Here is a 25,728-nt window from a genome sequence, read left to right on the forward strand (position 1 = left end):
GATAAACACCAGATACAATCGTATTTTTGCATGCAATGGCTAGAAATTTCTTGTGCAGAAACTATATTAAGACATTTTTAAAAAGGAATTTAAAAAAATCCATTCTCTTCTAGTTAATGATCCATGTCCATTCTAGAGGTAGAGAATGGGGATGGATATGGGCAGTGAGGGATCAGCATGAAGAATTATAAAGAACATGTAGCTTGGAGTCAGAGGAATTGGGGTTTGCAGAGAGCAAGAAACGTAGCTGTAAATTTGGGCATCCTCATTATTCTAATGTACAAACAATGTTAATAGTAATCACAGTATGTTATTGATGTAAGGATTCAATATAGCATATGCAAAACACCCCAGCACAGTATCTAGCACACAATAAAAGCTAATAAATGGTATGTGCTGTTATCACCTGGGCTGCATTATAGTTCTTCCACCCTATGCTGCAATGGAGCAGCTTTGAATGAAGGGTGAAGGGGATGAAGTGTAACTCAGGGCAGGATAACAGCTGCTCAGAAGCTCTCATGGACTCTAAAGTCAGATTATCTGGTTTTGAGTCCAGCTATGCCATTTTCCAGTTGCAGGATCCTGGATCAATGTATTCAACTGGTCCTCAACTTACTCATCTATAAAATCAGAATCATAGGGTTGTTGTGAGGATTTACAAAGTCAATATACGTTCTTAATACAGTACGGGGTACTATGCATTCAATAAGTGTTAGCTATGATTTTATTATAGAGTTTAAATAATTACCATTTGTTTATTTTTGCATATAAAGCATTTAAAATAGTGTCTGGCAGTGGGCACTTGACAAATATCTATTTTTATTTCTTGTTTATTCTATATCAGACACTGTGCTAAATGAAAACCCTCTGAAGCAATTATTCTCATTTTAAATGAAGAAATCAAGGCACATGTATGCCTATGGTTTTTTTTTTGTTTTTTGTTTTTTGTTTTTTTTTTTTTGAGGCGGAGTCTTACTCTGTCACCCAGGCTGGAATGCAGTGGCACAATCTTACCTCACTGCAACCTCTGCCTCCTGGGCTTAAGCCTCTTGATTAGCTGGGACTACAGGTGCATGCCACCACATCCAGCTAATTTTTGTATTTTTTGTTGAGATCGGGTTTTGCCATGCTACCCAGGCTAGTCTCAAACTCCTGGACTCAAGCAATCCACCTACCTCGGCCTCCCAAAGTGCTGGGATTACAGGCACGCACATGTTTTTTTATTTGGTTTCAATATCACAGCTTGTCCTTTCCCTTCTAAGTTGGTATGTAGCAACTGGTATGGGGCAAAGTGGACTTTAACCTGGGTTCATTAGACTCCAAACCCCACATCCATTATATCACACTATTTAGTAAATATTCATTGAATGAGGCAATATGTAGGATTAGTAAAGCTTGAATCAAAGATGGAAGTGAAAAGGAATTATTCTCTGAATGCCAAGAATTGCCCTCCATGTTCTGTTAGTTGGTAACAGCCAAGGAAGCAAGATCCTTGCAGAACCTCAGGACTGAGTCTCTGGTATGTTCTGGTATATATCTTTTTGATCAAGCTTCCTAGATACAGGCTGAGCTAAACAGTAGGTCTACAAGGCTTTGCAGTTGTTGTTAATTATTTTCAAGCATTCTGAGTTCAGGTCAATTTAGCTCCTTTATGTTTTATGCCAAAGGCTGAAGAGAGCTGCTAATTTTGTTTATCATTTACAAAAGAAAAATAGCCTGAATTTATGGACCTGAACATACATGTTGCACATGTGATTTTGTAACAACCACTCAGTTACTTTATGGTAATAGACTGGTTTATTCCTGAATGTGCCTCAATGGGTTGATCCCAGCTAGATAAAACCAAGTAACAAAATCCTTCTGGATTTTGTGTTCAAAAGAGTGGAACTGTCAGGATTAAAGAATATTGTACTGGTATTAGTTCTTAAAGGGACTCCAGCCTCGAAAGACACTGAATCTCTGACCTTTACAATGGTATGGGCTTTGATGAGAACTAAATTTATTGAGTCTCCCTCACCAGCCCCTTTCCACCAGAATGTTACGCTTGAGACCCTCTTTCCAGAATTTCTGGAGTGGCCGCTGGTTCTATGTGCCAGGGATGGTGCCATGTGCTTTACCTACATTATATTCATTTACGGATATATGGTTATTATTATCTTCATTAGCTTCATTTTATAAGAAGAAAAATTGAGTCTCGGTTTGAGTGACTTGACCAGGTCACATAGGTAAGAAGTAACAAAATTGGTATTTGAACCTGGGCCCATCTGACTCTCAGTACATGCTCATTTTACTACACTATGTTGATGAGGGCATTTTGGACCACAAAGGGTTGTAGGGCCTCAAGCCCTCTTGAATGTATTATTAATCTATAGGTATTCATTAACAAACAAAATAGCTCTAATGATGTTACAGATGGAGGACTCTGGAACTTCAAGATCACCAAGGTCGCTGTTTGGTCTGTTGGGTGGAGTGCCCTTCCTAACTTAGAAATCAAAGGCATTGAAGAGTGTCAGGTTTTAGTGAGATAACTTTTCTATCACTGATCTGGAACATTTTAGTGAAGTATGAGATGTGTGTATAGGATATTTGTATTGCTTTAGACTTAAGCAGTTTGTTCAAAATGGTTATCTGTGGGAATAACTTCATTAGTTCTACAGAATCCAGAGACTGGTGTGGCTACTTCAGTCAGTAAGCAAGTTCAACTGGCAGGAGAGAAGGTGTTTCAAAGCATGACAGGAGTTGCTAATATCACCCCTTCAGGCTGTCCCATGAATTTTTCCAGAAAAGTCCGAGGTAAGTATTGAATGTCACATGTTTGAGATCACAGTGTAGCCACATTCATGGGGCGTGGTGTCAGGAAGAGGAATCTAGGTTATGTTCCATGGGTGAGCTGGAGATGTTTTCCTTGGTGAACTAAGAAAGGAAATGAAATTAAGAACTATAGAAAGGTATACAAGTGGTCATGAAAGGCATTGTATCATTGTTCACTTACTTTTATTAAAAGCTCCATTGTAGATTTTTTCTTATTTTTAGCTCCACTTGATTATTTAAATTTCAAAGCAGAATAGGGATCTTTAATAGAGATCAGCAATCCTCTAAAATTTTGATTTCAATTTATTATTTAAGTTTATAGAATTTGCTTTCTGTTTATGACTCTTTGTTTTTCCTTGACCCTTCTTGTTTTTGCTGTATCCTTCCCTCTTATTCCTTTCACTTCTTGCATTATTGATAAAGCTTGCTTGGTTTTCCTTTAGTTCACAGCCACTCTAATGTAAACCTCTCGTTTTACTAGTTGTTTTAGGTCTGTAAAATAATTCCTGACATGAAATAGTATTTGATCTTTTGATGAAAAAGACTTGTTTGTTACACAGATGTTTTGTATGAAGAAACAACTAAGCTCTGCTTCATATCAGCATGGTGCATTTCTAAATGATTTATCTATCCCTTTGAATACTGAGGTATCCCCTTCTTGATGAACCTTATGCCAAGGCCATACTGAAACAGTATTGAGGGCTTGACAGAGAAGAAATACTTGAGATCACAGAGTTTGAAGTAGAACTCACAAACTTCTCTTCCTTCTGAGGGGTGAATGTCTTCTTTTTGTTAAGATTTGGTTTACACAGAGAAGCTATATCTAAATTCTTTACTGTGCTGAGTATCGTTTGCATATTTGCAGCCAGGTGAAAAACCCCAGTTCAGTATTTTATCAGCTCCTGAGTGACAAATTTGTGGCATGTTTTGGCTCTGCTCTCATCTTTCTTCAGAACTTGTGTAACAGCTGTCTAGCATAGTTCAAACTATCAATGTGGTGACCATATTTTCCAACTGCAAGTGAGTACACATGGTCTGACAAATTTTAGTGTACTTAAGGAGACAGTGGAATGGAATACTTAAAGTACAAACTGTTGCAGAAACTATAGACACCATTCTTCTTAGGAAAACAGGGATGTTCAAATTTCATCAATATGGGAACATTCATTAAAGCTTCTATTATATGTGAAAGAGGATGCTGCCTTTCACCTATTGAACATTTTGCTTCTTTTAAGATTCCGTAGTTGTCAGTTGCTGAGATTTCAAATAGGGTAAGACCAGTTTTAACCCCAGTAAAGTCTGCTGAGTTTTCCTTGTTCACTATATCCGGTGCTGTAGCCACTTTGCTATAGGAACTGCACATTGTGAGAATAATGCGTTTATGGGAAGATAATGGAAGTAAAGTGCCATATTGAACCATAAAGAGCATGGCATGTGGCTTATGTAATCAGTATCTTTGCTTAATATTCCTATTTCATACATGAAACTTCAGAAGTGTGTACATTTTAAGAATCTTACAAACTCTTTGCTGGGCGAGATGGCTCATGCCTGTAATCCCAGCATTTTAGGAGGCTGGGGTGGGCGGATCACTTGAGGCCAGGGGTTCGAAACCGGCCTGGCCAACATGACAAAACTCCATCTCTACTAAAAATACAAAAATTAGCTGGGCTTGGTGGCACGTGCCTGTAATGCCAGCTACTTGGGAGGCTGAGGCAGGATAATTGCTTGAACCTGGGAGGCAGAGGTTGCAGTGAGCAGAGATCATACCACCGCACTCCAGCCTGGATGACAGGATGAGGCTCTAAATAAATAAATAAATAAATAAATAAATAAATAAATAACTTTACAAACTTTTCCTAGACTAAGAACAAAGTGGCCAAAATTCATGGGGTGTAGAGGAAGGGTTTTTCTTATCTTCAAATCCAGGTAAAGTGCTTCATTAAGGAGAAGCCATTAATATTATGGAAAGAGCTCTTTCAGTCTCAGAGAGACCACTAGGAGAGCCCTGAGTACATAAAAGGCTTAAATGCACAGTTGGATCTTATATAAATGTTGTGAATGTGTTCTTAGAAAACAACAGGAGTATTTGAAAATTTTAATATACTTTGAACCCTGAATGTAAAACAAGGTTCCTCCTACCTTTGACAAAATAAACTCTCTTTTCTCCTAGGGGCATTTGTTTCTTTTAAAAACAGGAATTGAATGTCCCTGGCTCATTGAAGTTCATGTTGGTATCTGAGACAATGACAGGCCTCTATTTGCTCCCCTTTCCCAACTCTGGTGATCTGAAGTTGCTATTACTTCCCTGATTGTAGCTGTCACTGCACTGATTCTGGATTAAATCATCCTGTTTGGCACAGAGCAAGAGAGTTGGAAGAGGCTAGCAGTGTTCTTTACATTTCTGGTTAAATTGGTGATCTGAAGTTGCTATTACTTGCTTGATTGTAGCTGTCACTACATTGATTCTGGATTAAATCATCCTGTTTGGCGCAGAGCAAGAGAGTTGGAAGAGGCTAGCAGTGTTCTTTACATTTCTGGTTTAATTGGTGATCCTGGCCAACCAGAGTCTATGAAAACTGCCTCAGAGATCAGGTTGGGAGGATAACTTCTTTTTTATTATTATTATTATACTTTAAGTTCTAGGGTACATGTGCACAACGTGCAGGTTTGTTACATATGTATACATGTGCCATGTTGGTGTGCTGCACCCATCAACTCGTCAGCACCCATCAACTCGTCATTTACATCAGGTATAACTCCCAATGCCATCCCTCCCCCCTCCTCCCTCTCCACAATAGGCCCCGGTGTGTGATATTCCCCTTCCCGTGTCCAAGTGATCTCATTGTTCAATTCCCACCTATGAGTGAGAACACGCAGTGTTTGGTTTTGTGTTCTTGCGATAGTTTGCTGAGAATGATGATTTCCAGCTGCATCCATGTCCTCTCACCACTCCTATTCAACATAGTGTTGGAAGTTCTGGCTAGGGCAATCAGGCAAGAGAAAGAAATCAAGGGTATTCAGTTAGGAAAAGAAGAAGTCAAATTGTCCCTGTTTGCAGATGACATGATTGTATATTTAAAAAACCCCAATCATCTCAGCCCAAAATCTCCTTAAGCTGATAAGCAACTTCAGCAAAGTCTCAGGATACAAAATCAATGTGCAAAAATCACAAGCATTCTTATACACCAGTAACAAACAAACAGAGCCAAATCATGAAGGAACTCCCATTCACAATTGCTTCAAAGAGAATAAAATACCTAGGAATCCAACTTACAAGGGATGTAAAGGGAGGATAACTTCTATTGCTGAGGTCTAGATAGAAATGACCCTTGTAAACTCTATTTCTCAAAATTAATCTTATCAGGGAAACTTCATCTTGTTCGTCTAACAAGAGTTCTTGGCTAAAGCCAATACAACCTCAGTGGAGAAAGCTCTCAGAGCCTCGTCTGTAGGATCTAGATCCCCACAGTATTGTAAGTTTCTATATTCTTTATTATTTCTGGAAGAACTTTGCCTGGAGCCAAGATTATGAATTATGTGAAATCAAATCTAGTGTCTGTCAGTTTTTCTGTCTGTTCTTTTCCCTCATTCATTTTTTTGTTTATTTAAAAAATTCATTGATACATAATAGATGTATGTATTTTCAGGGAACATGTGATATTTTGATAACTTCATATAATGTGTAATGAATAAATCTTCATTTAATGTGTTTACTGAGCTTTGAGTATTTTTCAAACATTGTGCTAGGCATGGAGGACACAAGTTGTGAACAATACAAGATCTCAATTTTCACAAAGCAGCCACATAGAGCAGCAGTTAGAATGCTCACTCTGCAATCAGATTACCTAGGTTTGAATTCTGGCACTGCTTCTTCCCAGCTGTTTGATAGTAGACAAGTCATTTGACCTCTCTGTGCCCTAGTTTCTGCATCTGTAAAATGGGAATAATGGTAGATTCCCTCATAGGATTGTTATGAGGACTATATATGATTGACTGGCCCATATTAAATATGAGTTTTTACTAGATAATATGAAGCTTACATTCTAGTGGAAAAGATGGATAATTACATATCATGATAAGTGAAGGGAAAACAGGTTGATACATTTGTTATCCTGATACTGTTTATATCTCATAAACTTTTTCCTAAAAAAGGATCTGATAAAATCATTTATATTATGAATTGAACAGTCTTAATGAATTTATATTTTTATGGAAGGCAATATTCACATTAGATATAAACAAATTGTTAAACCTTTGTGTATTTTGGAATCATCTTGGAGAACCCACTGCCAGAGTTCAAGTTGGCTACTAGAGTTCCTGCTATCACATCTACTTTCCAGGCAGCAGAATGGAAGAAGAAAGAAGAAACAGTGTGCCCCCTTTGAAGAAATCTTTCCCAGAAGTTCCATGTAATATTTTTGCTTGCATCTCAGTTTTTTGAATTTAGGAGCATAGCTTCGCCTAGCTGAAAAGGAGCCTAGAAAATCCAGTATTTTCTGTGTTGAATATTCTCAGCTGAAACTCGAGGTTCTCTTTGTTAAGAAGGGAGAATAAATGTTGGGAAGCAACAAACAGTCCTTGCCACAGTGCCAATCCAGCTCTTCGTCTAACTTCATATCCAAATTTGTTACTTTCCAAAACTCAATTTGGGACTATCATTAAGACTCCTCTTGTTCCTATTAGTTGTAACTGGGTTTTCTTTTGGTTCAGATAAAATGAAAAGCTAACATGTATTGAGCACTTACTCTGTGCCAAGCATTGCGCAACAATGCTATGACGTAGACTGTTATTATCCCCATTTTATAGACAAGGAAATCAAAGCACAGAGAGGTTAAATAATTTGCTCAGTAGTGGCAGAGTTAGGATTCAATTCAAATGCAAGTAGTTTGGTGCCAGGATCTGATTATTAACATAGCACTGCTTGATTTAGAGTTAGCAAAGTGGAATGAGATACAAGTAGGAAAAGGGCAGAGAAAGGCAGTATAAAAATAGCATGTCTTTCATATGAAATGGTTATAAGTTCCATATTCATAGCATATGGAACCTGTGAAAGGTATAACATTTTAAATGTTTTATCTGATTTTCTACAACTAAATGTTTCATTGAGCTAATTGCTTTTTGTAAGGACCTTTACAACCTGATCCTAAATTTTCAGCTTTACCTTTGCTCACTCTACTCAGTGTGATGTAATGGAAACAAATTTTAGAAATAGGGAAGGTTTGGTTTGTTCGCTACCTCTCCCACTCTTACCTGTATGGTTTTGAGAAATTTAGCTACTTCTTTTTATCTGAGTTTTACTTTTCTTTAAAATGGACTGATAATTCCTACTTTTTTGGTCTAAATTTTAAAACTGTTTTTAATTGACCCAAAATAATTGTACATATCTATGGGGTACAGTGTGATGTTTTGATGTATACATACATCATATAAAAACCAAATCAGGGTATTTGGCATATTCATCACCATACATTTATTATTTCTTTGTGGTAAGAACATTCAAAATCCTCTCTTCTACTTATTTTGAAATATACAAAACAATGTTGTTAATCATAGTCACCCTACTGTGCAATAGAATACCAGAATTTATTCCTCCTAATTGTAACTTTGTACCTGTTGAGCAATCTCTCCCTATATCGTCCCTCCTCTATCCCCACTCCAGCCTCTGGTAACCACTGTCTACTCTGCATCTGTGTGATAAATTTAGATTTCATATGTGAGTGAGAATATGCAGTATTTGCATATCCCATAGATATGTACAATTATTTTGGGTCAATTAAAAACAATTTTAAAATTTAGACCAAAAAAGTAGGTATTAACAGTCCATTTTAAAGAAAAATAAAACTCATATAAAAGAGGTAGCTAAATTTCTCAAAACCATACAGGTAGGAGTGGGAGAGGTAGGGAACAAACCAAACCTTCCCTATTTCTAAAATTTCTTTCCATTACATCACACTGAGTGGAGTGAGCAAAGGTAAAGATGTGCTTTGTTCATTTCACTTAATGTTCTCAGGCTTATCTATGTTGTTGCAAATGATAGGATTTTATTCATTCTTATGGCTGAATAGTATTCCATTGTGTATATATACCACATTTTCTGTATCCATTCATCTGTTGATGGACATTTAGGTTGATTCCATATCTTGTCTATTGTGAATAGTGCTACAATGAGCATAGGAGTACAAATATCTCTTCAACATCCGGATTTCATTTCCTTTTGATATATACTTAGTAGAGGAATTGCTGGATCATATGGTAGTTTTATTTCTAATTTTTTGAGTAACCTCCATACTGTTTTCCATAATGGTTATACTATTTTACCTTCTCACCAATAGTTCCCCTTTCTCCACATCCATGCCAGCATTTGTTATTTCTTGTCTTTTTGATAATAGCCATTTTAATTGTGGTGAGGTGATATCTCATATGTCATTATTGTATTGATTTGCATTTTTTTGATGATTAATGATGTTGAGTATTTTTTCTTTTTTCTTTTTTTTTTTTTTTTTTGGTGGGCCCTAGATTTCAACTTTAATCCTTCTTTTTTTTAAAATTAATTTATTATTATTATACTTTAAGTTGTAGGGTACATGTGCATAACGTGCAGGTTTGTTACATATGTATACTTGTGCCATGTTGGTGTGCTGCACCCATCAACTCGTCATTTACATCAGGTATAACTCCCAATGCAATCCCTCCCCCCTACTCCCTCCCCATGATAGGCCCCGGTGTGTGATGTTCCCCTTCCCGAGTCCAAGTGATCTCATTGTTCAGTTCCCACCTATGAGTGAGAACATGCGGTGTTTGGTTTTCTGTTCTTGTGATAGTTTGCTAAGAATGATGGTTTCCAGCTGCATCCATGTCCCTACAAAGGACACAAACTCATCCTTTTTTATGGCTGCATAGTATTCCATGGTGTATATGTGCCACATTTTCTTAATCCAATCTGTCACTGATGGACATTTGGGTTGATTCCAAGTCTTTGCTATTGTGAATAGTGCTGCAATAAACATACGTGTGCATGTGTCTTTATAGCAGCATAATTTATAATCCTTTGGGTATATACCCAGTAATGGGATGGCTGGGTCATATGGTACATCTAGTTCTAGATCCTTGAGGAATCGCCATACTGTTTTCCATAATGGTTGAACTAGTTTACAATCCCACCAACAGTGTAAAAGTGTTCCTATTTCTCCACATCCTCTCCAGCACCTGTTGTTTCCTGACTTTTTAATGATCGCCATTCTAACTGGTGTGAGATGGTATCTCATTGTGGTTTTGATTTGCATTTCTCTGATGGCCAGTGATGATGAGCATTTTTTCATGTGTCTGTTGGCTGTATGAATGTCTTCTTTTGAGAAATGTCTGTTCATATCCTTTGCCCACTTTTTGATGGGGTTGTTTGTTTTTTTCTTGTAAATTTGTTTGAGTTCTTTGTAGGTTCTGGATATTAGCCCTTTGTCAGACGAGTAGATTGCAAAAATTTTCTCCCATTCTGTAGGTTGCCTGTTCACTCTGATGCTAGTTTCTTTTGCTGTGCAGAAGCTCTTTAGTTTAATGAGATCCCATTTGTCAATTTTGGCTTTTGCTGCCATTGCTTTTGGTGTTTTAGACATGAAGTCTTTGCCCATGCCTATGTCCTGAATGGTACTACCTAGGTTTTCCTCTAGGATTTTTATGGTATTAGGTCTAACATTTAAGTCTCTAATCCATCTTGAATTAATTTTCGTATAAGGAGTAAGGAAAGGATCCAGTTTCAGCTTTCTACTTATGGCTAGCCAATTTTCCCAGCACCATTTATTAAATAGGGAATCCTTTCCCCATTTCTTGTTTCTCTCAGGTTTGTCAAAGATCAGATGGCTGTAGATGTGTGGTATTATTTCTGAGGACTCTGTTCTGTTCCATTGGTCTATATCTCTGTTTTGGTACCAGTACCATGCTGTTTTGATTACTGTAGCCTTGTAGTATAGTTTGAAGTCAGGTAGCGTGATGCCTCCCGCTTTGTTCTTTTGACTTAGGATTGTCTTGGAGATGTGGGCTCTTTTTTCGTTCCATATGAACTTTAAAGCAGTTTTTTCCAATTCTGTGAAGAAACTCATTGGTAGCTTGATGGGGATGGCATTGAATCTATAAATTACCTTGGGCAGTATGGCCATTTTCACGATATTGATTCTTCCTATCCTTGAGCATTGTATGTTCTTCCATTTGTTTGTGTCCTCTTTTATTTCACTGAGCAGTGGTTTGTAGTTCTCCTTGAAGAGGTCCTTTACATCCCTTGTAAGTTGGATTCCTGGGTATTTTATTCTCTTTGAAGCAATTGTGAATGGAAGTTCATTCCTGATTTGGCTCTCTGTTTGTCTGTTACTGGTGTATAAGAATGCTTGTGATTTTTGCACATTAATTTTGTATCCTGAGACTTTGCTGAAGTTGCTTATCAGCTTAAGGAGATTTTGGGCTGAGACAATGGGGTTTTCTAAATATACAATCATGTCATCTGCAAACAGGGACAATTTGACTTCTTCTTTTCCTAACTGAATACCCTTGATTTCTTTCTCTTGCCTAATTGCCCTAGCCAGAACTTCCAACACTATGTTGAATAGGAGTGGTGAGAGAGGGCATCCCTGTCTTGTGCCAGTTTTCAAAGGGAATTTTTCCAGTTTTTGCCCATTCAGTATGATATTGGCTGTGGGTTTGTCATAAATAGCTCTTATTATTTTGAGGTACGTTCCATCAATACCGAATTTATTGAGCGTTTTTAGCATGAAGGGCTGTTGAATTTTGTCAAAAGCCTTTTCTGCATCTATTGAGATAATCATGTGGTTCTTGTCTTTGGTTCTGTTTATATGCTGGATTATGTTTATTGATTTGCGAATGTTGAACCAGCCTTGCATCCCAGGGATGAAGCCCACTTGATCATGGTGGATAAGCTTTTTGATGTGTTGCTGAATCCTGTTTGCCAGTATTTTATTGAGGATTTTTGCATCGATGTTCATCAGGGATATTGGTCTAAAATTCTCTTTTTTTGTTGTGTCTCTGCCAGGCTTTGGTATCAGGATGATGTTGGCCTCATAAAATGAGTTAGGGAGGATTCCCTCTTTTTCTATTGATTGGAATAGTTTCAGAAGGAATGGTACCAACTCCTCCTTGTACCTCTGGTAGAATTCAGCTGTGAATCCATCTGGTCCTGGACTTTTTTTGGTTGGTAGGCTATTAATTATTGCCTCAATTTCAGAGCCTGCTATTGGTCTATTCAGGGATTCAACTTCTTCCTGGTTTAGTCTTGGAAGAGTGTAAGTGTCCAGGAAATTATCCATTTCTTCTAGATTTTCCAGTTTATTTGCATAGAGGTGTTTATAGTATTCTCTGATGGTACTTTGTATTTCTGTGGGGTCGGTGGTGATATCCCCTTTATCATTTTTAATTGCGTCGATTTGATTCTTCTCTCTTTTCTTCTTTATTAGTCTTGCTAGTGGTCTGTCAATTTTGTTGATCTTTTCAAAAAACCAACTCCTGGATTCATTGATTTTTTGGAGAGTTTTTTGTGTCTCTATCTCCTTCAGTTCTGCTCTGATCTTAGTTATTTCTTGCCTTCTGCTAGCTTTCGAATGTGTTTGCTCTTGCTTCTCTAGTTCTTTTAATTGCGATGTTAGAATGTCAATTTTAGATCTTTCCTGCTTTCTCTTGTGGGCATTTAGTGCTATAAATTTCCCTCTACACACTGCTTTAAATGTGTCCCAGAGATTCTGGTATGTTGTATCTTTGTTCTCATTGGTTTCAAAGAACATCTTTATTTCTGCCTTCATTTCGTTATGTACCCAGTAGTCATTCAGGAGCAGGTTGTTCAGTTTCCATGTAGTTGAGCGGTTTTGATTGAGTTTCTTAGTCCTGAGTTCTAGTTTGATTGCACTGTGGTCTGAGAGACAGTTTGTTATAATTTCTGTTCTTGTACATTTGCTGAGGAGTGCTTTACTTCCAATTACGTGGTCGATTTTGGAGTAAGTATGATGTGGTGCTGAGAAGAATGTATATTCTGTTGATTTGGGGTGGAGAGTTCTATAGATGTCTATTAGGTCTGCTTGCTGCAGAGATGAGTTCAATTCCTGGATATCCTTGTTAACTTTCTGTCTCGTTGATCTGTCTAATGTTGACAGTGGAGTGTTGAAGTCTCCCATTATTGTTGTATGGGAGTCTAAGTCTCTTTGTAAGTCTCTAAGGACTTGCTTTATGAATCTGGGTGCTCCTGTATTGGGTGCATATATATTTAGGATAGTTAGCTCTTCCTGTTGAATTGATCCCTTTACCATTATGTAATGGCCTTCTTTGTCTCTTTTGATCTTTGAAGGTTTAAAGTCTGTTTTATCAGAGACTAGTATTGCAACCCCCGCTTTTTTTTGTTCTCCATTTGCTTGGTAAATCTTCCTCCATCCTTTTATTTTGAGCCTATGTATGTCTCTGCGTGTGAGATGGGTCTCCTGAATACAGCAGACTGATGGGTCTTGACTCTTTATCCAGTTTGCCAGTCTGTGTCTTTTAATTGGAGCATTTAGTCCCTTTACATTTAAGGTTAAGATTGTTATGTGTGAACTTGATCCTGCCATTATGATATTAACTGGTTATTTTGCTCATTAGTTGATGCAGTTTCTTCCTAGCCTCGATGGTCTTTACATTTTGGCATGTTTTTGCCATGGCTGGTACCGGTTGTTCCTTTCCATGTTTAGTGCTTCCTTCAGGGTCTCTTGTAAGGCAGGCCTAGTGGTGACAAAATCTCTAAGCATTTTCTTATCTGTAAAGGATTTTATTTCTCCTTCACTTATGAAACTTAGTTTGGCTGGATATGAAATTCTGGGTTTAAAATTCTTTTCTTTAAGAATGTTGAATATTGGCCCCCACTCTCTTCTGGCTTGTAGAGTTTCTGCCGAGAGATCTGCTGTTAGTCTGATGGGCTTCCCTTTGTGGGTAACCCGACCTTTCTCTCTGGCTGCCCTTAAGATTTTTTCCTTCATTTCAACTTTGGTGAATCTGGCAATTATGTGTCTTGGAGTTGCTCTTCTCGAGGAGTATCTTTGTGGCGTTCTCTGTATTTCCTGGATTTGAATGTTGGCCTGCCCTACTAGGTTGGGGAAGTTCTCCTGGATGATATCCTGAAGAGTGTTTTCCAACTTGGTTCCATTTTCCCCCTCACTTTCAGGCACCCCAATCAGACGCAGATTTGGTCTTTTTACATAATCCCATACTTCTTGCAGGCTTTGTTCATTTCTTTTTCTTCTTTTTTCTTTTGGTTTCTCTTCTCGCTTCATTTCATTCATTTGATCCTCAATCGCTGATACTCTTTCTTCCAGTTGATCGAGTCGGTTGTTGAAGCTTGTGCATTTGTCACATATTTCTCGTATCATGGTTTTCATCTCTTTCATTTCATTTATGACCTTCTCTGCATTAATTACTCTAGCCATCAATTCTTCCACTTTTTTTTTCAAGATTTTTAGTTTCTTTGCGCTGGGTACGTAATTCCTCCTTCAACTCTGAGAAATTTGATGGACTGAAGCCTTCTTCTCTCATCTCATCAAAGTCATTCTCCATCCAGCTTTGATCCGTTGCTGGCGATGAGCTGCGCTCCTCAGTTGAAAATGCAGAAATCACCGGTCTTCTGTGTTGCTCACGCTGGGAGTTGGAGACTGGAGCTGTTCCTATTCGGCCATCTTGCTCCGCCCCCCGAGTATTTTTTCATATATTTCTTGGACATTTGTATCTTTTGACAAATGTCTATTTAGTTCTTTTGCCCACTTTTTAATCAGATTATTTTTTGCTATTGAGTTCTTTGAGTTTCTTACATATTTTGACATTAATCCTTTGTCGGATGCATAGTTTTCAAATATTTCTCCCATTTTGTAGGTTATATTTTTACTATGTTGACTGTCTACTTTGCTGTACAGAGCTTTTAAGTTTGATATAATCCCATTTGTCTATTTTTGCTTTTGTTGCCTGTGCTTTTAAGATCTTACCACAAAAATTATTGCCCAGATCAGTGTCCTGAAGTATTTACTCTGTTTTATTTTAATACATTCATAGTTTTGGGTTATACATTTAAGTCTTTGATCCATTTTGCATTTTTTAATATGATGAGAGATAGGGGTCTAGGTTCATTGTTTTGCATGTGGATATCCACTTTTCCCAGCACCATTTATTGCAGATCAACTACACAAGAGAAAGAAATAACAGACATCCAAATTGGGAAGAAAGAAGTCAAGTTGTCCCTGTCTACAGACCACATAGTCTAATATATATATAAAACCCCAGACTCCATTAAAAAACTGTCAGAACCTGTAAATTCAGTAAAGTTGCAGGACACAAAATCAACATACAAATGTCAGGAGTGTCTCTACACACTGTTTGTGAACTATCTGAAAATGAAATCAACAATCACATTTAGAATAGCCAAAAAATAAAATACTTAGGAATAAATTTAACCAAGGAGGTAAAAGATCTCTACGTTGAAAATGATAAAACACTGAAGAAAGAAATTGAAGAATACACAAATAAATGGAAAAATAGTCCATGCCCATGGATTGGAAGAATTAATATTGTTAAAATGTTCATACTACCTGAAATGATCTACAGATTCAGTGAAATCCTTATCAAAATACCAATGACATTCTTCACAGAAATAGGGTCATTCTAAAATTCATATGGAACCACAAAACACCCACAATAGTCAAAGCATTTCTTAGCAGAAAGAACAAAGCTGGAGACATCACAGTACCTGACTTCAAAATATGCTACAATACTATAGTCATCAAAACAGCATGGCATGGGCAAAAAAAATAGACACATAGACCAATGGAACAGAGTAGAGAACAGAGAAGTAAATTCAAGCACTTACAACCAACTGTTTTTTGACACAGATGGCAAGAACAAACAATGGAGAAAGATAATAGCTACTTTAAAAAGGCAGATGCAGAGATCAAATAGGACAATGTAGGTGATACTTGAAATTAAATAAATTTCTTTTTGTCTTTTCGTTTTCCTTCCTCCTTTCTCTTTCCTCACCTCCCACCCCACCTTTCCCCTTTTCCAGGGTGATCTAATCAAACTAGTATCTTTTATTTGAGCATAATTTACTCATTCCAAACTCCTACTTTTGATTTTGTCATTGCCTCTTCCTGAAATTTCCCCATTCCCTTCTTCCACTGATACAGATTAGCATTTTTACATCTAAAGTCTGCCTACCATACGTGTTGTTTGGTCTGTAAATGTTTATTACCTGCTTTTAAATGGGGACATGTTTGACTCATTCATCATATATCCCACCATTTGCTTTTTTTTTTTGAGATGGGGTCTCACTCTGTCACCCAGGTTGGAGTGCAGTGGAGCAATCTTGGCTCACTGCAAACTCCGCCTCCTGGGTTCACGCCATTCTCCTGCCTCAGCCTCCCACGTAGCTGGGACTACAGGCACCAGCCACCATGCCCAGCTAATTTTTTTGTATTTTTAGTAGAGATGGGGTTTCACTGTGTTAGCCAGGATGGTCTCGATCTCCTGACCTCCTGATCCACCCTGCTTGGCCTCCCAAAGTGCTCGAATTACAGATGTGAGCCACCGTGCCTGGCCCCATTTGCTATTTTTTTTTTTTTTTTTAGACGGAGTCTCACTCTGTCGCCCGGGCTGGAGTGCAGTGGCTGGATCTCAGCTCACTGCAAGCTCTGCCTCCCGGGTTTACGCCATTCTCCTGCCTCAGCCTCCCGAGTAGCTGGGACTACAGGCGCCCGCCACCTCGCCCAGCTAGATTTTTGTATTTTTTAGTAGAGACGGGGTTTCACTGTGTTAGCCAGGATGGTCTCAATCTCCTAACCTCGTGATCCACCCGTCTCGGCCTCCCAAAGTGCTGGGATTACAGGCCCATTTGCTATTTTCTTACAGGTAGCCCATTTATACTTATTTATGTTCTCCACTGGGCTTCTGAAGGCATCTCAGTTTGAGAAATCCTCCACTCCAATTTAAATTCCTGATCATCATTTCAGGGCCATGTCAAATACCTTCTCTTCCATAAAAGACTTGGTCGCTGATTATAACGTGAAATTTCTTGCTTGCTCCACCATTTTTCTCTTAAAGTTCATGAAATATACTTCTTCCTCATCTTTGTGTCAATGATATGTGCAGGTCTTACATACCTACAATGAAGTCTAAGCTCTCCGAGAATAAGAATTCTATTTTGTTCATCTGTGCAACCTCAACATCTTGTAGCTGTCTTGGTCATGTTAGGCACTTTGATGCTTATTCATAGGTCTGTGAAACCACCCTTTTTGCAAAGCTGAGGTACAGAAGTGCACAGAACAAAAATTATTTTCTGGAAATGCATTTAAAAATGTATAATAACACTTCTTGGGAAGAATTCAAGAAGCATCTGACCAGATGATCCTCTGGGAAAGATAGAAAGTAGTTTTTCACTCAATCCACAGTGCTGGCACAGGATCTGTGTTTCTTTAGTTTTGTTTCCAAATTGGTATTGACGTCAGTCACTGAGAAGTCTTGGCTGGCAATAAATTTCATATTCAACAGGATGGGCTTTGGAAAGTAAATGGAGTGAAAACCCATAAGCTAGGAAGCTCTAAAATGAATGTGCATGGTTAGTGTAATCAGTGACTAAATTAAGGTGAGGTTTATGGCTGTTTCAGTCTTTCACCATGAAGAAATTTCAAGACCGGTCATGCACCACTTCCTATTGATGAGTGGGAGGCCAGAGGGGTTGGAAAGTCAAAGTCATTGAGAGGTCTAGTTCATAGGTGGGTTGACCCATGGGCTTGAGGCTTGAATAATAATTATCACCAGGCCATTTGGTTTTGTTTGGTAATCCGGAAAGCCTGAGATAGCCTTTATATAGTCAACACTAACTTTTGAGAAAAGTGGAAAAGCCATTGCTGAATTTCTAAGCAGTGTGTTAATAAATTTAAAAAAAAAAACCTGCCTCAGACTTTTGCAGGGACAAAAGAAATCATTTAGAAAGACCAACAAAATGAAGAAGGAGGCCTAGGCTGAATTCTGGTGACCCAGACTCTCTATCCTTTGTGACTTTGGTGTTGGTATTTTCACCACCAGCAACTAAGGTCCTCATGTTCTCTACTCCCACCATCAATCAAGAGATTGTGAGAAGATCTGTGTTTGTAGCAGTGTTTTCAATAGCAAAAAAGGTAGAAGCACCTAAAGACCTAGCAATAAGAGGTTAGATAACTTATATAAGGTGCAAGCAGAAGCTAAGCAGCTGTTTAAAAAGACAGGATAGGATGTAGGATGTAGGATAATACACTTGGGTTTTACAAAGCATGTGTATCCACCCCCAGGGTCATGTGTATGTATATACTGTAATCCTAGAAATCTGGAAAGCGTTTTACCAAATATCAACTGGTAGCTGGTGTGAATGGGGTTTCTAAGGAAAAGGTTTCTTTTATATTTTATATTCCGTGGTGTTTATGTTTTTATAACAAGTATGCCTTACTTTTATGATCAATAAAAACAAAAATAGATTTCTTTTTGTTAAAAGGAAACAAAGAGTCCCTTTTGATATTCTTTATTCACATTGAGATATGAATCACTGGCAAGAGTTCTGAATATCATTCTTTTGAGAAAGGAGAGTGCGGTAGGATTTCACCAGGTATCAAAGCCTTAACCTGATGAGATATGGTATTAAAGATGGGATTTCAGCTAGTTATTGGTAAACCAAAATGAGATAATTCTTTTTTTTTTTTTTTTTTTGAGACGGATTCTCGCTCTGTCGCCCAGGCTGGAGTGCACTGGTGGCGCCATCTTGGCTCACTGCAAGCTCCGCCTCCCAGGTTCATGCCATTCTCCTGCCTCAGCCTCCCAAGAAGCTGGGACTACAGGCGCCCACCACCATGCCTGGCTAATTTTTTGTATTTTTACTAGAGACGGGGTTTCACTGTGTTAGCCAGGATAGTCTCAATCTCCTGACCTCGTGATCCGCCCGCCTCGGCCTCCCAAAGTGCCGGGATTACAGGCGACCGCGCCTGCCGATATTTCATTTCTTGACTCCTCCCTTGGGGAGGTTCTTTTTTGTTGGTCAGGTGATCTTCCAATCACTTCCTACAAGTGCCAGCAGGGGCAGTGGAGGCCCAGCAGGTGAGCTCCTGGACTCTCCAGGGTAGCTTTTAACAGAGTAGTTCCATTTCTGTCTGCTTTTTTGGTATTAGTGTTTCAACTAGGATTTCATTTAGGAAAAACGATTCTTCTGCTTAATAAAAGTTTGCAAACCACAGATCTACGCCATACTTAACTATAAAAAAGGTAGGAATAAATACTCCTTTTTTATAGATGAGGGATTAAGGCTCAGAGGGTGAAGTGAGTTGCTTTGGGAGAGACATGGGGTAAGTAGTAGAGTTAAGACTTAAATCTATGTACTTGGACTCTCATGTTCAGATATCTTTTTATTATGTCATATTACCTCCTATCAGTGGCCCGAAGAAGCTCCTTTTGGTAAGCTTAGGGCAGCGATACAACTGACGTAAGAAACATAGCGAAATGCCCAGGTAGGTTTGAAAGGCATAATCTTATTACCTTACTGCCAAGATTTACCACTTTTTTCACAAACCTGCTCTGGGTTTTGAGCAGGACCCAGGAGCCCAGCAGATAACACTTGCTTTGGGGCATATCTGTACTTGAATTAACAAGGGAAGGAAGCTAACAGGAAGTTCTCATTGTGAGTTGGTAGCTGAGACTGGGATGTAATCCCTTCTTCCTTCTCCACCGCACTGGGCTACTTATGCCCAGGGTTCACTGAGATAAGTGTGTCCCAGCTGCACTTTATAAATACTTTATTTCAAGGGAGGTTGATACCTTTACTCCCAAATTTCTCAACCAGAACCTATTTGTAAGGCATATAGTCAGAGACAGGAAAAGTTTTTGGTTATAAGGGGAAAAATCCATGAATAGCACAGACTTGAGTGGTTCCTCTGAGCATCAAGAGGCCAAACACCTACTGTTTACAAGAAGAAAAATTACTGAATGAATGGCCTTATCCATTACCCACGTTACTGCATTTTCATGCCTGACTGAACCATATGGTTTTCAGTCTCAGTTCCCTTCCTAAAATGTGGCCTTTAGAACTTCCTTGAAGGTCTCTTGGTACCTTCTTTAGAACTCTCTTTTTGAACTCTTGCTACCTGCCCTTCATTTTTTCCCCTAGACCAGGAACTGTTCCTGTCTTTTGCTTGGAACTGATCTAGAAAGTTCCTCTGTGTTCATTTATGTCTGTTCTCACGGTCAGGCCAAGTTTGGCAGTAAGTCATCACATTGCTTTTCATTTGGTAGCAATTTTAAAAGCCCCAGATGGGATTTTTCTTGGGTTTTCATTTTATTTGTAGCAGAAATCCTCTAAATCAATAATTGAAAAAAGAGGTGGTGTTCTCATAGCAGTGCAGGCTTCCGTTACTGTATTGTACCAGCGACCACTTATTTTGTGGGAAGGCTGAGTAAATAATGCTCTTCCCTTGGTGTATTTCATCCACAGAACAGTATGACTCAGGTGAGATTAAAGTGCTACAGGGAATAGATTACCTTGACCTGGAACTGTTTTTAAGATAAGGAGACAAACTAATGAAAGTTGGTTAGTCTGTCATAAGCAATTTATACTCAGCAAACAAAAGCAAATATTTTTTGAAAATAGATCATCTACAAGCGAAAAGAGAAGTTTTCTTATTGGTAGAATGTTTCACAAAGCCTGGAGTACAAGTGTACGATTGTGAGTATAAAGGGAAAGATGTTGCTTTGGTTGTTGGGAGGTCTCAGTACCTGCCCGGATCCTGAGGCTAATTTTATTCAATATGACACTTACCTCTCATAAGTTGGAATGTCTGGTTGCACTTCCTTATCTAGAGAATGGAGACAAAATACTTGTCTTACCGACTTCATAAAGTTATTGGAAGGATCAAAGGAAATAATTTTCTAGCTCTTTGAAAATCTTTAAATTGAACACATATACACACACTCTCTTACCCACACACCCACCACCAGTCACCAAGTCTTATCTCTGGAATAGTTATGAAATTCTGTCCTTTTTCTATTTGCACTTTTCTCCCACAACCAGAGTTCATATCCATTTCCTTGGCTACTACAAGTATCTACTAGCCTATGTTTCTGCCTTCAGTCTTTCTGTCCTACAATCTGTTCTCCACTTCACTGCCAGATTCATCTTCCTAAATCTACATTTAATCATGTCTTCTTCCTGCTCTAAAATTGTCAGTAGCTACCTATTATTTGTTGAATCAAGTCCAGATTACTTGGCCAGATTCAAAAGTCTTCATGATCTAACTCCTCCTGTGATTTCTGTCCTCATTATCCACTCCTTCCCTTACATCCTTGTATACTCCATCCAGCTTGTAACATTTATCGCCCTGTAAATGACCTGTACATTTTTAGAGCCCTTAGGTTTTTGTCATTTCCTCATCCTTTTTGTTTTCAAACATCAAAATTCAATATTTTGAGGACCTGGTTGAAATGCCATTTTCTTCCATAAAACTTTTTGATATCTCCCTTAGGGGGCATCTGTTTGGTGGGGATATTGTAAAGGGAACTGAAGCATTACACAGTGGTTGAGTGAAATGAGATAAGGACTCAGATTCTTTCCAACTCAATTCGTTTTTCTAAGCAGTGCTTTTTGGATTAAAATGAGGCGTGAATATTCCTGTTTTGATAAATCAAACAATGACTTATATCTTCTATTCTTCCTAGCATCTCCTCCTTTTTTCCTTCCTGAGTTTCTGCTTTCTCTGTTCATACTGGCAGAACACCTTGGTTTTTCTACTAAAGAGGACGTCAAGCTGGGGACTTTAATTGGAGCAGACAGGATGTGTGTCAACATCATTTGAAAAAAAAAATGGTGCCAGTCTGTTGTCCTGGCAGATGTTATCACAAAACAATTTTAATTGGTGTAATCGCTCTCTCTTCTTTATTGTTCCAGTATTTTGTGCCATTTTTAAACCAATGTCTTGTCCTACCAACTCTTTCAAATATACATCTTCCTTTCTAGATTTCAAGCTCTTTGAGGGCAGAGACCTTCCTTATTTATTATTTTGTCTCCTACAGTACCTACTAGTGTTCATTCAATGCTTGGTGAGTTGAATCAACAATGAATAAAGAAGTAGCTTTTTCCCCCTGGGCATAAGGTACAAAACAAAGGATTCATTGATCCCTACCCATCTTCTGTGGCATCAGCCTTTGTGAAGCTTCTCTTCTTAGCCAGGCAATAACCAGTCTTCTCTGTGACTTCTGGCAGCGGAGTTCTTGGCTTTGTGTGGTAATTCCACTGAGTCCCTAGGAGAGAGAACAATTTCAGAAAGAATCATTTGTTTGTTCAGTTTCCATTTCATGCTGGGAAAACAAATAGCAAGAAAATATATCATGGCCATGAACCTTTCATTAGGAATCCTATAGCCATATGATACACAACTTCAACAAAATCCTATGAACGTGAATGAGATACAGCAACCACAGATATATGAGATAATCATCACCGTGATGATCTAGGAAGGGGAGCATCAGAATGAGCAAAGAGGACCCAATGGAGCCTGCTTTAGTACACACACTTTGTGAAACAGTCTGGAAGTAGCTGGAAGAGTTAGCTACACAAAGCATGGGCAGTAGTGTTAGTCTCTCTGAATTCACTAGCTAACATTTGTGGTTTTATTTCACCTGTAGCTCTGATCACAGATAATCAGGTATCTTTCTCCCCTTTCTCTTTTGTCTTTTTCATTCTCTCTCTCTCATTGTCTCACCCTGCGCACACTCCTCTCATCTGTGGGGTAAGGTATACACCAAGACAACAAGGACACCTATCTTCAGATCTAAGAGGTGTTACCTCACTCTCTCTCTATATATATATATATTACACTCTGAGGCTTAATAAACAATTTAAAATATGGAATTGTGTTGAAGCCCACACATGGAGGCAATGGTAAGGAATCCTTAGATTGTCAAAATATTGACTCATACAATCAACACATAATAATTAGAGACAGAACATTGTGAGTCAAGCTAGAAATTAGGAGAAGAGACTGACTGTAGTATAAATGAGTGTTATTAATTGAAGGGAAGAATAGAGAAACAGAAAAAGAAGAGACAGCAAGGTAAGCCAAGAGTGACCAGGGTCAGAGGGACTCAGACACAGATTCTAGGAGGAATGTACATTTCAGGCATCAGGGAAGCCTTTTCCTTAACTGGGGGATAGGCCTCACTGTAGCCTGGGTAAAATATAGTTTTTTACCCAGAGACACCATCTTATCTGTACTCTGAGTTCTTGTGCATCCTGTAATTTTCTGATAATTTCAGTCTGTGGCATCTTAACACTAGGAAGAGCCTTGGATAACACACACACACACACACACACACACACACACACACACACACACACATCTTGTCAAGACCTTTCCAAGGACCGCCAACTCTGCCAAGGACCTCCTCTCTGGCTAGTATATGAGTGCAAATCTTTGTTTTTCCCTGCCGCTCCTGCCTTAGCCCATCATTGCCCTGAGTTTGATAACTTGAACCTAGGCATCTGATATTCTGCCCATTGCTTTCTAGCCTTAGGTATCCATAGCAACAGCTTTGGAAAAGGAAACAGGCACCAGAGGCTTTCTTACGTCAGCCTGGTTTTTCCAGAGGCCAGCCAGGAAGGGCAAGCCCTGTGTTCTCAGCCTTCCTGGCTTGTAGCGAGAAAATAAGAGTTCTCCAGTTGGAAAGACTTTCTAGGGACCAGAAACTGTATCTGGCTTGTGTGCCCCTAAGTGATTTATTTTTCCAAACTTAATTATTGGCTTATTTGTCAAGATTCAGCGGGTATGTGCTGTAAGTGAGATGACCATATTTCCTAAACCAAAACATGGTAAATGATTTAACCATGGCTTCTGAGGGGAGAAATTTACATGTGTGAAAAGCCCGACCAAGGTACACAAATAAAGTAACATATAGTTGACAAATTTGACAAATCTTCTTTATTATAAAAAGAATAGCTATATGAAGTTATATGAAATTAGGACAGGCTACAATAATTTACAACAAATATTTGTTGAGTACCTATTATGTACTGAGCACCGTTCTTAGTACCTGAAATATATTAGGGCACAAAATAAACAATAAGATTCCTACCTTTATGGAGCTTACATTCTAGAAGTGGGGCTATATATCACCACACTTTCAAAGGTCTTTCCTGGAGTGTTTTTAAAAAATAAGGTCTTTTCAGGTGTTAGCCTCATAGTAAATAAATTTTGATGACGTGAAACCAACTATTACAGTAGTATATATCTATGTCACATGGGAGATGTCGAAAAAGGCATATGGCAAAAACCTCTTGCTGACACTTCACTGGGGGACTATAGAATTGAACTTTATTCCTAGAGTGTTTTATCTCATGCTCCAGGCACACCTTTGTTGGTGAGAAACAACCAGTAATAAAACAAAAGAATAGTGTACTCCTCATAGGGTTTAATTTCCTCAGTCATTTGAACTGATATGGCCATTACTTGTATCAAGTCATAGCCTTTGAAGTGGTCAGCACTGCTGCCACATGTCAAAGTTCAGTCTCATATACTGTGCAATTTCCTGTTTGTGGTTGTCATTATCAACTTTTTCCATATCCTTAGTATGCAGCACCAGTGGATGACACATAAGAGGTTCTTGAATACTTGTGGAACACATTAGTGAATGATTGAGTAAATGAATGAATGGGTGAATGAGCAAATATGTGCTTAGGTGATAGCTTGACTTGTTGGTAAGGGGAGTGTTTGTCAGTTGTTACTGCACTTTTGGAAAAAAATATCCTTTAAAATAAGAAAAGATATGGATCAGAAGGGGAAATGGGATCCCTTATGGTTATATTTCTCCCATAGGAAAATTAGACTGACAATAACAAGGAGTACCCAGAGTTGATTAACTTAAGACTTTGAATCGATTTCTAGGACTCATAGAGTACTGCAGCCAGTTCTCTAATTCAGTGGTTCTTACTTTAGTGTGCATTAGAAGCATATGGAGGGCTTATTAAAAGCACCAGCAAAAACCTTATAAGCCTGAAGGAACTGAGGTCCTATATTTGGCCTCCATAAACACAATAACTGTCAGCCAAGAATTTTGTATGCAGCAAAACTAAATTTCAGAAATGAAGGAGAAATAAAGTTAGTTTTAAACAAATGCTGAGAAAATTTGTCACTACCAGACCAGCCCTATAAGAAATCATAAAAGGGGTTCTAAATCTTGAAATAAAAAGTAAACGTGCACCAGAATAGAACCTCTTGAAAGCATGAAACTCACAGAGCATATAAAACAATTACACACACAAACAACAAAAAAACAAAGTAGGTAACAATTAACATGGTGATTGGAACAGTACCTCACATCAATATTAATGTTGAACATAAATGTCCTAAATGCTCCACTTAAAAGATGCAGAATGTCAGAATGGTTAAAAAAAATCACAAACCAAATATCTGCTATCTTTAAGAGCCTCATCAGGCTGGGTGTAGTGGCTCAGGCCTGTAATCCCAGCACTTTGGGAGGCCGAGTTGGGTGCATCACCTGAACTCACAAGTTCAAGACCAGCCTGGCCAAAATGGTGATACACTGTCTCTACCAAAAATATAAAAATTAGCAGGGTGTGGTGGTGCATGCCTGAAACCCCAGCTACTTGGGAAGCTGAGGCACAAGAATCACTTGAACCCGGGAGGCAAAGGTTGCAGTGAGCCAAGATCACGCCATTGTACTCCAGTCTGGGTGACAGAGCAATACTCTGTCTTGGAGGGGAAAAATAAGACTCACCTAATACATAAGGATTCATTAAACTCAGGGTAAAGGGGTGGAAAAAGATATTCCATGCAAATGGAAATCAGAAGTGAACAGAAGTACCTATTCCTACATTAGATAAAACAGATT

This window comes from Macaca nemestrina, chromosome X (assembly GCF_043159975.1).
Source record: "Macaca nemestrina isolate mMacNem1 chromosome X, mMacNem.hap1, whole genome shotgun sequence".
Classification (NCBI taxonomy): domain Eukaryota; kingdom Metazoa; phylum Chordata; class Mammalia; order Primates; family Cercopithecidae; genus Macaca; species Macaca nemestrina.